The 14,544-nt window shown below is 37.9% G+C and overlaps 1 protein-coding gene across 6 annotated transcripts in view; it reads left to right on the top strand.

The window, feature by feature from the left end:
* LOC106061364 (ADP-ribosylation factor-like protein 4C) overlaps positions 1-14,544 on the top strand; it is a 29,938-nt gene that overhangs the window by 9,099 nt on the left and 6,295 nt on the right. Inside the window, exon 1 of one of the 6 annotated variants that reach the window (XM_013219471.2) lies at positions 2,510-2,959. The exons of 4 other annotated variants lie outside the window; for them this stretch is intronic. The gene's annotated coding sequence lies outside the window, so the exon portion shown is untranslated. Of the gene's footprint in view, positions 1-2,509; positions 2,960-4,720; positions 5,021-14,544 lie in introns of those variants that run through there. One more of the 6 variants, XM_013219470.2, reaches the window with a different exon arrangement.

The raw sequence follows: 14,544 nt of genomic DNA, 5'->3' as shown, positions 1-14,544 counted from the left end.
GTAGAGGTGGCAGAATGTCTCTATAACAACGAGAATTACTGAACTCTTCGCATTACGATGACAGCCTTTGACCTTGCCGTTCCTGCAATAGTAATTAGCTAACTAGATTCCCCCCCCCCCCCCAATGTTTACATACTCTCTCACACTAGCTTATTATTATTATTTTGTCATGACACGACAAGTATTTAATTTAGAAACAAAGTAGCATTTACATTTTGTATAAAAACAAATGGTTTTAATTAGCACGTCGTTTAAATGATACGTAATGACTCTCTTAGGTGGCTGAGTGGTAAAGCGCTAGACTTCCTAACCGAAGGTTTCGGGTTCGAATTCCGGTGAAGACTGGGATTTTGAATTTTAGGACGCCACTGGTCCGTCCAAACCTTATGGATACCTGATATTGGTTGTGGACAGTCAAGGCGGTTGCTCGTTGTACTGGCCACATGACACCCTTGTTAAACGTCGGCCATCGAAACATTTATCATCTGCCTTATAAATAGCAATGTCTGAAAGGGCTATATTGTTCTAGATCTGTGTTTCTGGTTAATGTTGATGAGCCTATAAAATACTGCCATCCTTTCTTCGTCCCTTTCCTGACTGTATGCTGTTTTCTATGCCCACGTGACCGTATGGTGTTATCTATACCCACATGACTGTATGCTGTTATCTATACCCACCTGACTGTATGCTGTTATCTATACTCACCTGACTGTATGCTGTTATCTATACTCACCTGACTGTATGCTTTTATCTATACCCACCTGACGGTATGCTGTTATCTATACCCACCTGACTGTATGCTGTTATCTATACCCACCTGACTGTATGCTGTTATCTATACCCACCTGACTGTATGCTGTTATCTATACCCACCTGACTGTATGCTGTTATCTATACCCACCTGACTGTATGCTTTTATTTATACCCACCTGACTGTATGCTTTTATCTATACCCACCTGACTGTATGCTGTTATCTATACCCACCTGACTGTATGCTGTTATCTATACTCACCTGACTGTATGCCTACCTTTAACTTGTGTCATGTACTCTTGCTGTACTAATATATCATAGAATTATGTGAAGTGTAAACTAGGCTTAATGACCTTATGTTTGTCATCAGCCTTCATGTAGTGACTTCAAGGTTTTAAGAACACATCAATGATAGACATGGAATCAAGCAAAAGTAATGGCTTATCTTTTTGTTACTTTCTGATGCTTATAATGATGTATGGGCAAGAGAGGAGAGAAAAAAAAAAGATCAGTATCAAATCAGTCAATTGTAAGCTTGGGCAGTTCCTTATGCTTATTAGATTTTTGTTTCTTTCTAAATCATCTAGACCTGCCACACTGTTTCTACACTCTTTCTATGAATGCAGTTAGACGGGGCAAAACGAAATAACATCAACAAAAGGCCTCTTTGTTTTTGGCTAATTTGAAATTCCTTTACTCGGTACTTATTTCAAAAAAATGCATGTCGTCTCAGATGTTGCTGTTTCTAATTCTCTAGGGACTGGCTCATTACTGTACGCGTTCATTAGCCAATGCTGGCAGAATATTCTATTACCCAGCGGATATCACACTGACAGAGGTTCTTATTATTCCGTATTGTATCAATAGCCCACAAGCTCCCTGGGGTCAGTCTGTATGTTCTTGTGTAATCAACTTTTTTTTTTACATCTTATTAGCGCCAGACTTCTGTATGTGTGTGTATGTGGGGTGGGGGGTGACTAGGAAGAGATGAGGAGGGGTGGATATAACATCTCATGAGGAGGAACGAGTCTTAGCGAGAGTGAGCATGGAAAAAAAAAGTGACTACATCCATCTGAGACATGACAGAGGCTGAGTTAAGGGAAGTAAATCAGAAAGATACATTTTACCAAGGGTCACAAGTCAGACAAGTATATCTCATTCAGGAGACAGGGCTGACAGACCTATTTCCTAGAGTCCATAGTGGAAATCTATGTATATTTTCATTCTCAGTATATTACCGAAATAAGACGTACCTTGTCTACTCTACTCATTGAAAGGAAAACAACTTTCAGATGATCTTGATCGTACGCTGGACGTCCACCGCCTTAACTCTCTCTCTCTCTCTCTTTCTTCGTCAGAATATTTAGAAAATGTTTTCCATTTGCTATCTCTTCACTCACTCCATGACCTGCGGTGTCATTCTGAGGTCAGAAAGTTTATCTTTCTGATTCCAGTGACTAATATGAACTTGAAAACCATGTAGCGGTACTCCTCTTGACCCTCCGATTAGCCAGCGAATGTCATGGTCAAATCACAGCTCTACGGATTTTCTTTTCATAAAGTTTTCTTGCTTATTCAGCAATGGGTGGTGGTTGCTGAGACGATATTTAGATACATTCTTGGGAAGATGTACCTACCGGTGACATAAGCTAACGCTACCAGTTAAAAAGAAGTAGAAAAATGGTCTCAGCGTGGGAACAAATCCTAAAAAGCTCTTGAAGTCCAGGGCAAATAAAGCGCCTTGACCTGGCCTCCCTGTGGTGGAGGCTACCCAGGCCTAAACAGGCTTTTACAGCCTAATGTAGGACGGGTCAATTGTCCCGTTGTTTCTTTGCACGGTTTAGGTCAAACTTCGACTCACGGTGCCCCCGCTGTTGTAAGGAAGATAACCCATTTCTGCCCCTGGGAAGACTTGTATAGAAACATGCTTTAGGCACAATCACATTATTTGAAAACAGGGTTTTAAGACGAGAAAATGTGAACTTCTCAATTTCTCACTCAGCTTTTTCATACTGATAACTAGGTCGTCTAACTTGCACAGCGGCAGCCGATATTTTTTTTAGACATGATGTTCATAGACATTGATAACATAATACCGTTGTTTATTTCAAAGAGAAAAAAAGTTTAATTTTGAGAATGAAGAGACGGTGCCTTTTCGAGAGAGACGTGCTCATTAGAGAAGGTAGACACGTGGCCTATTAGAAGAGGTAGGGACCTGCTTTATAAGAGCTTTTATTGTTTGTAGTAGGACTTCATCTAATGTTTTGTTTTTACCAAGCTTGTACACTTGCATATCTTAGTACAGATATAGGGTTTTAACTAAAGAAACACGATCATCTTTTTATTCAATGGGCTAAACGCGACTTCTTGTAGGTGGGGATTCAACTTCAAGATTCTAACTGGACTACTTAGTGGAATGGTTTGAAGAATTGTTTCTATCTTTCGACTACCAAGATAAATCGACCATTTGGGTCTAGCTAACACCATACCTCCTCCCAAGTCATCCAAAAACATTTATTTTCAATACAAATTCTAACAAAAGCATAGATTATTCCAAAATGGCGAGCTATTTTACAAATTCTAGAAAAATTAACATTTTCATTTTCAAGTTGTTGTCTTAAATGTTCTCGCCCTAACCCAGATATGAAGTATATTTTGGTAGAATTTGAAACATGAGAAAACAATGAGTGTTGTCTTACTCAAACTCTACATATGCGCGTGGACAATGCTTGCGCGTGTGTGTGCGTTTGGTCACAATTTGGGTCACCAGGCCCGATGACTGGGTCAACTTGCTCTGGCTGAAAGGGGAACAAAGTTAGCCAACAATGGCGTGTCTGTCCAGGGGACGTGCTGCGTCCATTATTGAATTAAAAAATGCGTGTAATATTTCTGAGCTGAGGCCACGTGTGTTGACCCTAATGGTGAATGATTGGAATGTTTGATTCTATGTAAGCATGCAATTTCCGAACCAAATCCATTGGGGTCTATTTCTGAACAGAGTAATGCGTCTGCTTGAAGAATGTCACTTTGAATTAGCTGGATGATAGGATCACTAAGCGAACCTAGGCCCTCACGCAGTTTTTTCCTGCAGTCAGTTTTCTTATTCGTGGATAATTTGTGTGCCTAAAATGATATTTTCATGAAAATCAGTGTGTTATTTATTTTGGATTAGGCTTAGGCTTACATATTTCTTGATCTTGGTGTTGAGTGGTGGATAAGTGATGAATTTAGTCTAAAAGAACTAATTATTGGATGGTAAGCTGCTTGTCCTGAAATGGGATGTAATTATGACTGGAGAAGTGTTGTTGTTGTTTTAAACGTGTTCATGTCTTGTACACCGAGACTTTATTGCCCTAGTCATGCTATCTGTTTACATTGTGTGGAACTGGCAGAGTGTTGAAACTGTTGTGAGTAGGAAGTACAAATATTTAGACGAGCTGTAAAAACATTGGTTCACTTGATTGATTACCTTGGGCTGGTCGTGTCTACCTCAATGTTTAATGTACTCAAGTCTTCTCTGTCTCGCCGGTACCTACTTTAAAAAGTTACTTATACTATCTTGTTGTGTTTCGAAAACGTATTTAAAATCAGCAAGTCATCAGTGAGGCTTGTTGCTCAAACATGAAAGTGCTTGTGTGTGGGGTCGCCATTTGTTTTACGGTGTTTCATAAAGCTATGCTGCTGTGACGGAACATCCGAGGTTGACATTTTAATACCTTTCACGTACGCTCGTTGTGATTGAAGTGAAATAGAAAGAAAAAACTCGTCATCAAACAGTCTTTGTAAAATCAAAGTTACCTGGTCACTGTTTATAAAAGGTTCAACTTTAATGTATTTGTGTATTGTTAGAACTGTGTTAGTCTAATTGTGGCAGAGTCAATGAAATGTTCCTGTCGCATAGTGAGACAAAGCACAGTATAGAGTCAACCATTTACTCACATTTGTTCAGATGTCCAATTGTAGCCTCTGATATCACGATTGTCCAATCTGTTGACGCGTACATCGGAACCTGGCGTATCTCACTGATGACTACTAGTGTCAGACATGATAAGTGAACTCTCTAATGGTACTTGCTGACAGGGCTAAAGGTCAGCCCAGATTGTGACCTTTTCTCTCTCACCCTCGACTGGTATTGTTTGCTTTTGTTTTAGTTACATTGTGCTTGTAGTGAATCATGCGGCCAGTCTTAACATACATAATGTGTTTAACATAACGTGATCATTACGTAGCATTGACTACGTAAGTCATCAATAGCTTTATTTAAAAGTGTAAGTATGAACACCTTTAACAATTAGCAACATAGTCTGATCTAGAATACACCAGTAATAACCAAAAGGTGTCAAACCGGTAAAGCATATTATATATGCATTTCTTAACCCTTAAAGTGCTGAGCTGTTTTACAATGAGTGCATAAACAATGGAAGCTAAACTACCACACGCGCCTTAAGGGTTAATGTATGCACCATTTAAGGCGCATGGCTTACTATTTAATATTAATACTACAGTAATTTGGATATATAATCTAGAGCTATTAGCTCAATGTTCCTTAACAGAAAATGTTCAGGATATCTCAATGATCCTTACAACCGCTTAGGGAGGACCGATATCCCCGCTTCCATTTTGTGTTTTCCAAAGCTTATGTCAACTCACTTCTCCCACACCCCAATCTCGGAACAAGTTGAAATTTGCACAATTATTTCTTGTACTTGGCAAAACAAGAAGCAATAATAAGAAAAAAAAAACTAATTAGCTAATTATATATATATAACTTAGAAAGTTAGCTAACTGTGTAGAATGTCTTCTAATTAATATTTACACTGTATTATATTCACAATTTTGTCTTTTTTTTCCACACTCCACGTTGAAAAATTACAAAAAGCGTAAGACATTTTTTAAAACTAATTTTACTATTTTTATAAATTGCAGTTGTCATTTTAGACCACAATATCCCCCACAGTACAGTTGTACTTAATGTGCAGTATTTTACTTTTTACACTCGTGCATAATGTTCCGAAACTGTGAATCTAGCTTACTAGTTGTTACTCTTGTGACTGCTGTCAAATTACAGTCAGTCAACATTGACCAGTGATTATACTTGTTTAGTTTCCACAAAATAAAAACACTTGCTCACTGAATGAGACAATAATATATGTTCCGGAAGTATATCGAGACGAGCGAAACCTGCCCTTGTCGAGCATCACCAGAGATTGCTGACCATGTCCTTCAATGGTGCATACTAAATCAAGAGACCCGAAGAAGACTCTGGCCCCAAAATCATCAAAAGACTGCCTGACCCACTGCGCGGTTCAACTCAGATATAGGATTACTGATCTGAACCCTACAACATGTAAAGCAAGAACGAAGAAGAAGAACAGATGTATGTGTAATTAAATAGTGTGAACAGCAGCAAGGTTTTTCAAGTGTGGAAATACAGCTTCTGGCACCCATAGGACTCCCATGCAAGTACTGACTGGAACTTTGATTTTATAAATTGCACAATTAAGGAATCTTAATAAGTGTTGTACTTTTAATCATTTCACTAGAAATAGTTTCACCTTTCAGTAAATGAAAATGACAACAAAATGTTTAATTTTGCTTGCTTGTAGAAATGGGAAAGCCTTGTTTGAAAAGATTTAACATTCATTTGCATTTATCTGTATGCAACCAATTGCAATAGAAATGATCAAAAACATGAAACCATTATTCCTTAGAAATATTGGTAACAAAGTCACAATCAATGTCCTTCAAGTTACATAACAAGTTCTTCCTTGAGATATAATATTCTTCTCGTTTCCCTTGCCCAGGCTACGCTAGCGAATACATTGTTTATTTTGTTAATGAATCGGAACTACTAGAGGATAACACACCCTAGCTCTTACAATTTTGATAACCACACGATTTATTCCAACATATGAATGAAATTTTATGCAGCTTTATGCAAACTTTCTTGTTTAGAGTCTATGGTTGGGATATTTATTATAAAAAAAAAACAACACTTGTAAACTTGTTCCAAGCCCACCCAACACTCAAGATATTATGTCTTCAATTGAGTGTATTGATGTATAGTCAATAAGCATAATCTTCGTTTACTTGAAAATTTTTATAATGTGACAGTTTCAATAACTTATATAGATATTATTTTTAATATTTGCATTTTATATGTATATACTGTGGGCACACCTGATTTCCGGAGGTGTCGGCGAGCCGCATAAAACCCTCCGGCGGGCCGCATGTGGCCCGTGGGGCGTAATTTGCCCACCCCTGGTCTAGATCTATTAGGCCTACAAATTTAATGACATGACTGATCCAAACTAATTGATACAACTACACTTACTATAAGCTTTGCTTTTTAAAAACGTAATTTAAAAAAAAATCTTGGTTTCCATATACTGCAATCACTGACAGTTTCTTGGGTATTATTATTATTTATTAATTTTTGTAAACAATAAAATGTCATGTTTGATAGTCAATCTTTACCTAGTCATGGAGCAGTCTATGGTGTTGGTGAAAAGTACACCTGATTCTTAAGGTCTGTTAGAACGCAGAAGTTGTCTACTGTACCCAGTTTCCCTTCCGCTCCACCCAGTTTCCTGTAACATTCCCATCGTGTTATTAATTCGAACCTTCTAGCAAGAAGTAGCCCATGTCAATCCAGGTGAACCTGAGCTTTCTGTTGCTGGGAGGCTGCTCGTGTGTAGTGTACTGCATCTGACTGGGAATACCCCAGTGTTACCTTGTCATGACTCAACGTACCATGTACGTAAAGATCACATCCTCAGTTCTATGCCACTCCGTACTTTTTGTTATGGGGCACGACATGGCCCAAATTGTGCCGATGTGCCAAATATTAAATTAATTACACAGAGTCTATCTGCTATAGGCAATAAAAAAAACCTTCACTAGTAGCGTAGCTTTCGGATCTTGATCTAGATTTATAGAATGCGGAAAAGAACAAACAAAAATCGAACAACTTTTAGAACAAACACCAATCATGTTTTATTCGATATAGATTTATATTACAGATGTTACATTCCCCCGCCATTGGTTTATAACATTGGGGGAAAAAAAAGACTACTTTCGTTTAGGTACTAAACAGATGTCTAGGCCGTAGTTCTTCTTTAATCGCTATAGCTTTACTTGTTTTTTTTTTTTTTTTTTACATCAGACTTTTTGTTAGCACTATGTTTCAAACAAAATGCAGATTAATCTAAACTCTAAAAGAACAAGTCAAATCAAATGTATTTGGATATTACTATTGTATCATATGCCCTCCCCTTAGTTGCAGTCCAAACTCTCGTTTTACGGGTTGCTGGCAGGTGTGGATAATGCCTGTAGAGTTCGTTGTTAGTGTGGCCTTGGGCATTAAGCAGGTAAAAATAAACACGTCACAGGTGAGACAGATCTAAGCTGGCCTCTAGTATTCTGAAAGCGTATTTTGAAAAGCAAAATTTATTTTTAAAAATCCTTTTTTAAGAAAAAAAAAGGTTATCTAAGGGGGATAATTCCACATTTAAAAATACAACCATCTCTCAATATAGTATGACTTATCCCCCTTTTCGATATCAAACACAAAAATTAATTACCTTCAATTAATTGACTATTTAATTATTTTTTATTCATGTATTGTTACGTGCAGTAAATACCTGAGTAAATTTTCAACTTGACCCGAGAATGGTTGTGGGAGAAATAACGTGTACAAAAATCGTACCAGACTGACAGAGTTGATAAGCTTTGTAACATTAAAAACGTTATCAGTAACTTAGAAAAAGAGTTATCAGTAGCGCCCTTCTCAGAAGTTGATCTCAGTTCAATCAAGAACCTGAGACGAAGGAAAAGCAGGTCCCACTTGTTCCCTCACAGACAGTGCTGAAGAAGGTTGACTAGTTGGAAGTAGAGATAGCAATGTACGAGAGTAGTGACATGCGTTCTCGGGGAACAACTTGGTGTTAATAATAATAATAATAATAATCTTTATTATCCGTAAGGAAATTTGTCTTACAATTTGTGCATTACACCAAACAAAAAACATTATAACTATAAGTGTACATTCACACCAGACTCACTCATAATTTACATGTGACAAAGTTTATACCAGATTGTTCTTATTTAATGATTTGATTGCCAGGGGAACAAAAGAGTGTTTGTGTCTGTTTGTCTTTGCTATCGGTGTCTTGTATCTCTTTTGTGATGGTAAAATCACGAAATCCTGACACAAAGGGTGATTCTTTATTTCGAGGATCTTGTTAGCTTTTTTATAGATGTTTGTCTCAAACAACTGCCCAAATGGGGTTTGTTTTTTGCCAATGATTTTGCCAGCAGCATTGGGGATTCTATTAAGCTTATTCCTATTTTTAATGCTCAGATTGCCATAGCAGGCAGTGATATTGAAACTGAAAATATTGCAGATGTGAGCGTGATAAAACATAGCCAAGGACTTTTCGCTAACATTAAACGAGGACAGTTTTCTTAGTAGTCGTAATCTTTGCTGCCCTTTTTTGCTGATATAATCAGTATTACACTATTATACAACATTAGTACCAACTTCTTTCAGTAGCATTCTAACGTAAGCTTACACTAAATTGCCTCCTCTTGTCATCAGATATTTGCTGCTATAATTATGGTTGAGGAAGTACTTTAAAAATAGGCATTATCGGAGCACGGCGTTCTTAATTCAAAATACATGTGTTTTTTTAGCGCTTTAAATATCGACTTATTGTGATGGATATTGACAAACTTCGTTGGTTCCCAGACTTTGTTGAGTTAAAAGTCTCTTCCAATTACCGGTACCCTTGAATCCTTAGTGTTTTTTTTTTTTGTTGTATTTTGTTTTTAATGTAGGATAATGATTTTTAATATCGGTATATATTTTGTGCTAAGCTTTGGGATCTTACATTACATGTTCCATTTGTCTATCTGAAAATGAGAGGTATTTAGAGATAAAATATACATAGGCTCTTATTTTATTAAAAGTCTTTTATTGTAAGTGTGCTATCAGTCTCATTGACTAGACTTAGAATAACGTACCATAGATTTGTTTAAACGTGAACATTTAAAACCAGTGCATGCTGTGGAAATGTAAAAACAACTATATTTAGGTGAAAAGATCTATCGTTAGAAAAACCGTGAAAAGAGTCTATTTCTCGTATTTCAAGATATGAAGACAGAGCAAGACTCACAGTGGAAAGAGCGATAGGGCGATAAGGAGAGCGAGAGGGGGGTGAGTGTTAGCTAGACCCAAATGGCCGATGTATCTTGGTAGTCGAGAGATTGAAATCATTCTTCAAACAATCCCACTAAGTAGTCCAGCTAGAATCCTGAACCTGGTTGTTGTTGTCAAGAGATGAAGTGAGAGTGCTTCACAACATGACCATCACATCAACTAGTCAAGACTCTCATAGCAGTTTACCACAAGTCAATCAAATAGAGCGTTGTTGTTTTTTTTCAGTCTAACAGTGTAGAGTGTAGACTAAGTAGACAGGTCACCTTTTTTTTTTTCTCTGTGGTATGAAATATGAGAATCTTCCACTTTCTCACTCAGTGGCGTAGCTAATGTGGGGGGGGGGGGAGGAGGGGGGAGAATTTGAAAATCCCCCGGGCCCCCACTTGAGGGGGGCCCCCACTTGAGGGGGGCCCCCAAATGAGTGATTTTTACATAAAAAATTAACTATTTAGCAAATTTGCAGGGGCCCCCAAAGAGGTCAAGCCCCCCGCCCCCGGGCCCCCAAACGATGGAAAATTCCTAGCTATGCCCCTGTTTTCACCTAGCTTGGAATGAGATGAATCTGTACTTTGTTTTCTTGCTATTTACAAATACGGGTAGGCCATATTTCTATGCCCTTACCCCTTACTCTTGTAGTCTTAGAGACTATCAATCCAGCTGCTGCTGCATGTTTTCAAGTCACATATTGAGAAATGTCTAGATCAAATGTCTCGTATCATTTGACTATTGGATTAAAATGCTTTAAAAAAAAATCACCACCAACAAGAAGTCGCGTGGGCCTAATTAAATGGATGCTTGCGAGGCCCCTCTTCTAATTTATTTTACAATAACAACTATTATTAATTAGACCATTATATCAACATGTATTATACAACATGCATGGGAAGCAACTCAAACGCTATAGATGCCAGTGGCTTAATTAAAGTAACGTCAATCGTACAATGCACTAAATGTGTTAACCCTTTAAGACCTACATCTTCAAAAAAAAAAAAAAAAAAGGCGCGCGCATTGACAAGAGCCATGACTGACAGTGATATGCTTAATGTAATGGCGGGACTCCTGCCAGGCTCGGGGCCCAATTAGGAGCAATGGGCCAAAGGCTGGCCCTGGTCTTGATCATTGTAGAAATTAGTCTTCCGTTTATATTATTATATATAAAGCAAGTTTTTTTTTCTAATTAATTCAACATTTCATTTGTTTTGAGATTTATAAATCCTTGTATTGGCTTCCATGAGACACAAACACAAAGTGGGAGTAATTGGTGGGATAGAAATGGTCATAAATTGCGTGCTTATATCACCTCGTCTGCGTTCATCTTCACAATACTATATCTCCACTATTCACTACCTCACACCCCCCCCATCTCCTATTACCCTTGCTCCTATCCAGTTTTTCGCTTACAGTAGTTATAGCATTAACCGTTTGGCTGAATTGACGTGAGTGGCTAGCAATTGATGGGAGAAGAGACTGAAATAATTGACATCTTGTTACCCCCCTAGTTCAGCTGACATTAGCTCCAGACTCTGTCCAATCCTTCCCCGAGGGCTACCCCCTCCTTTTTTTCTTTATATGCCTCCGTGACCTGGCTCTTGGAGAGTATGTCTGAAGCATTAAAAAGAGGCCATGGAAAGGAAAGAGGAGGGAGGGCTGTAAACATCACAGACACTACTTTGTAATTCGAAACTGAAAAGGGACGTACAAGAGAGAGAGAGGATGAAATAGAAAAAAAAAAAGGATGGAAGATAAAAAAAAAAAGAAGATTCTGAAATGTGGTTCCTTGATTTGTGATAGCTGTAAACTTTCAGTCTGGCACTCTCTTTTGCTGTGTGTCAAACTGATCTAATGCCCCCCCCCCCTTTTTTTTTCCCTTTATCTTTACTCTCTCTCTCTCTCTCTCGCCCTTTCTCTCGATGTCCTTTTTGAAGACTTCGCTTAGCTAATTTCGTTGATTTCTTTTGATAAAAAAAATTGTATAATTAACACCACTGTGAGTAAATTATTACTATTATAAGTCTATTATCGTTATTGTATTTGTCTTGTTTTCCCCCCTCCCCTATATGTTAAGTCTTGTAATGACTTGTATATTGACGCAAACACTTGGAGGTTAATTCGGTCTATTACTCTTGTATTGACAGTTTCAAACTGCACTTGGACATCGCATTGTCCACAGTACACTACAAATAAACCTCATCCCTTTATAATTAGAAGTCATGTCTAGTATCCAGTCATTGCTAGAATGTAAGCTGTTGTGTTGGGTACAGGGCATTCTCTCCCCTTAAGATAGCATCAGGGAGAAAGGCACGTGCTGTACAGCGTCCTTTAATATCCAAGTTTCACATGTAGACCTATGTAGACTTGTGTACCTACAAGCCAGAGTAGTGACTCCGATTTGAAAGACTAGAAATAGATACCTGAATCTTTCTGTTTGCTGTACACATATTTATAAAACAAACTTTCCTAGTCCTTAGAAAGTGGCTGTACAATGAGTTGATCTGATCAATCTTCTCGTTCTCCTTGGGTCTCTTACCGTTCAAACAGTCGCCCTGCGTTCATGTATAGATCTAGTTTTCTCATTCTTGAGTGCGCCATAAACCCAGCGTGTATTCACGTGTGCTGAGTGTGACATTGGCTTCATTCGAGAGATTAACTAAATGCAATCATGTTTTAGTGCTCATCAGATCTCACCACATGGGAAGCCCTAGTTCTTTTTTTTTTTATGTTAAACACTCACACCAACACAGTTTTAGTAATGACACCCTCCCACACACTCACACCAACATAGTTTTAGTAATGACCCCCCCCTCCCACACACATACACACTACTGTGTGTACACACACACACACACGTTTTGAAGTTGATAGTTAGAACTTGTTGAACACGACTAAAAGTATATGAGGCAATTTAAGTTTTGTGTTTTTCATCTTTCTTTTTTTTTTTTTTTTATTTGTTTTACTAGCTGTTAGAATGATTTAGTGCTGCCTTTAATGAGGTCAGCGTCAATGGCTCTGTTATAAATACGTTATCATAAAGACTTGATCGCTTGATTGAAACAATCCTCAACTCAAAGCTACATCTGTTGCCCGATGCCAATAATGTAAGATTGAAAACTTGACACACCTTTAGATTTATTAGTCACCTTGTTTTTTTTTATATAGAAATAGTGTGTTGGCTTCAATTAACAAAAGATGTGTTCCAACGTTGCGAGTCTGCGAGAAAGCATTTTCCTTGAGTCTCTCACTGGACAAGATAACAAATACTTTTAAATGACTGCATTTTGAGATCGTCTTTGTAGAAATCAGTTGCCTTCATTTGTTTGTCTGTTTCTTTGATCATTTTTTTTTTCTGACATTATTACGAGTCTTCTAGGTTGAGAACCCATGGGCTCTAATCTGTTATATTTGTTTGGAAGCTAAAAACATCAATAATGCACCATTAAATGTAGACGGTCTTTTCATTTATCTCATGACCATATATGTTGAGTGTGTGTTATGCTGACTTGGTGTTTTAGACTCCTAACAGCAGAATGCTTCTCTGCTACCTGGACGGCGTTGAAGAACATTCGTTCACTCCGTTTCTCTGATTATTACGGGGAAGACGCCTGTGAAGAAATAGGACTTAGTCTGAACTGATGTACCAGCTGTATCAGCGTGGTGATGTCTGACATGTCTAAAAATAGTGTGTTTGTTTTTCTTTTTATACATAAACCTTACTCAACCTGCAACTTTTTGATAATGTAAAAAAACAAACAAACTATTCTGAGTTAAATTCGTGTCTTTACCAGCAAGGCTTGAACTTTCGGTTCTCTTGAGTTAGATAACATTGTCTGAATTGTGTCTACTCTGAACAGTGCAAGATTATACAACACACATACACAATCAACGCATCTAAGCAAATATTATAACTATAAAATGTGAAGTGAAATTTCTCTGCATGGGCTCAAGTTGAGTCTTGAATATTGTGTACTAAAGTCTCCCCCCCCCCTTTGCAAGTAGCAGTTTCTTCTAACGACAATCTGATTCCCTTTAAACATTCTCTCAAGGTGACACTAGCGAAGTGATTTATTTCTTGTGTTGTGGCATCTCTGTTTCCTTGTATCTCCAAGTGGTGTCCTTGTCTAACCTACTTCCCCAACTCTAGCGTGTTGGACAAAGCCCACGACTGTAAGACAAGTCTGCCTCGCGGCTAGTCCCAGTGTCGGCTTGGATCAACCCACAATCTCGTTTTTTGCCCCGGTTTGTTTGTTTAATTACGTTAGCTTGAACAAAAAAATGCTAATGTCTGGGAAGATTATTTTCGTTTTGTTGAGTGCTGATTTGTTGTCGTTGTACTAACCTTTCTAAAATACTACGCGCTCTAAAGATACTTCTGTCCATTAAATGTGCATTAAGATATCTACATCTTTTACAAGTTGCTTTTTATTAAGCGTACGCTATAAATCTTCAATGGCGAGTGCGTAGGTTGAAAAGCAAGATATTGGATGGTAAAACTCTCATATCTCATTACGAGAACCTAGTTCTAGATTAAGAGGACTATACATTTATGATTTTTATGATGTAGACCTAGATCTATAG

This window comes from Biomphalaria glabrata, chromosome 2 (genome assembly GCF_947242115.1).
Source record: "Biomphalaria glabrata chromosome 2, xgBioGlab47.1, whole genome shotgun sequence".
Lineage (NCBI taxonomy): Eukaryota > Metazoa > Mollusca > Gastropoda > Planorbidae > Biomphalaria > Biomphalaria glabrata.
This window is presented reverse-complemented; position numbering and strand designations above follow the sequence as displayed.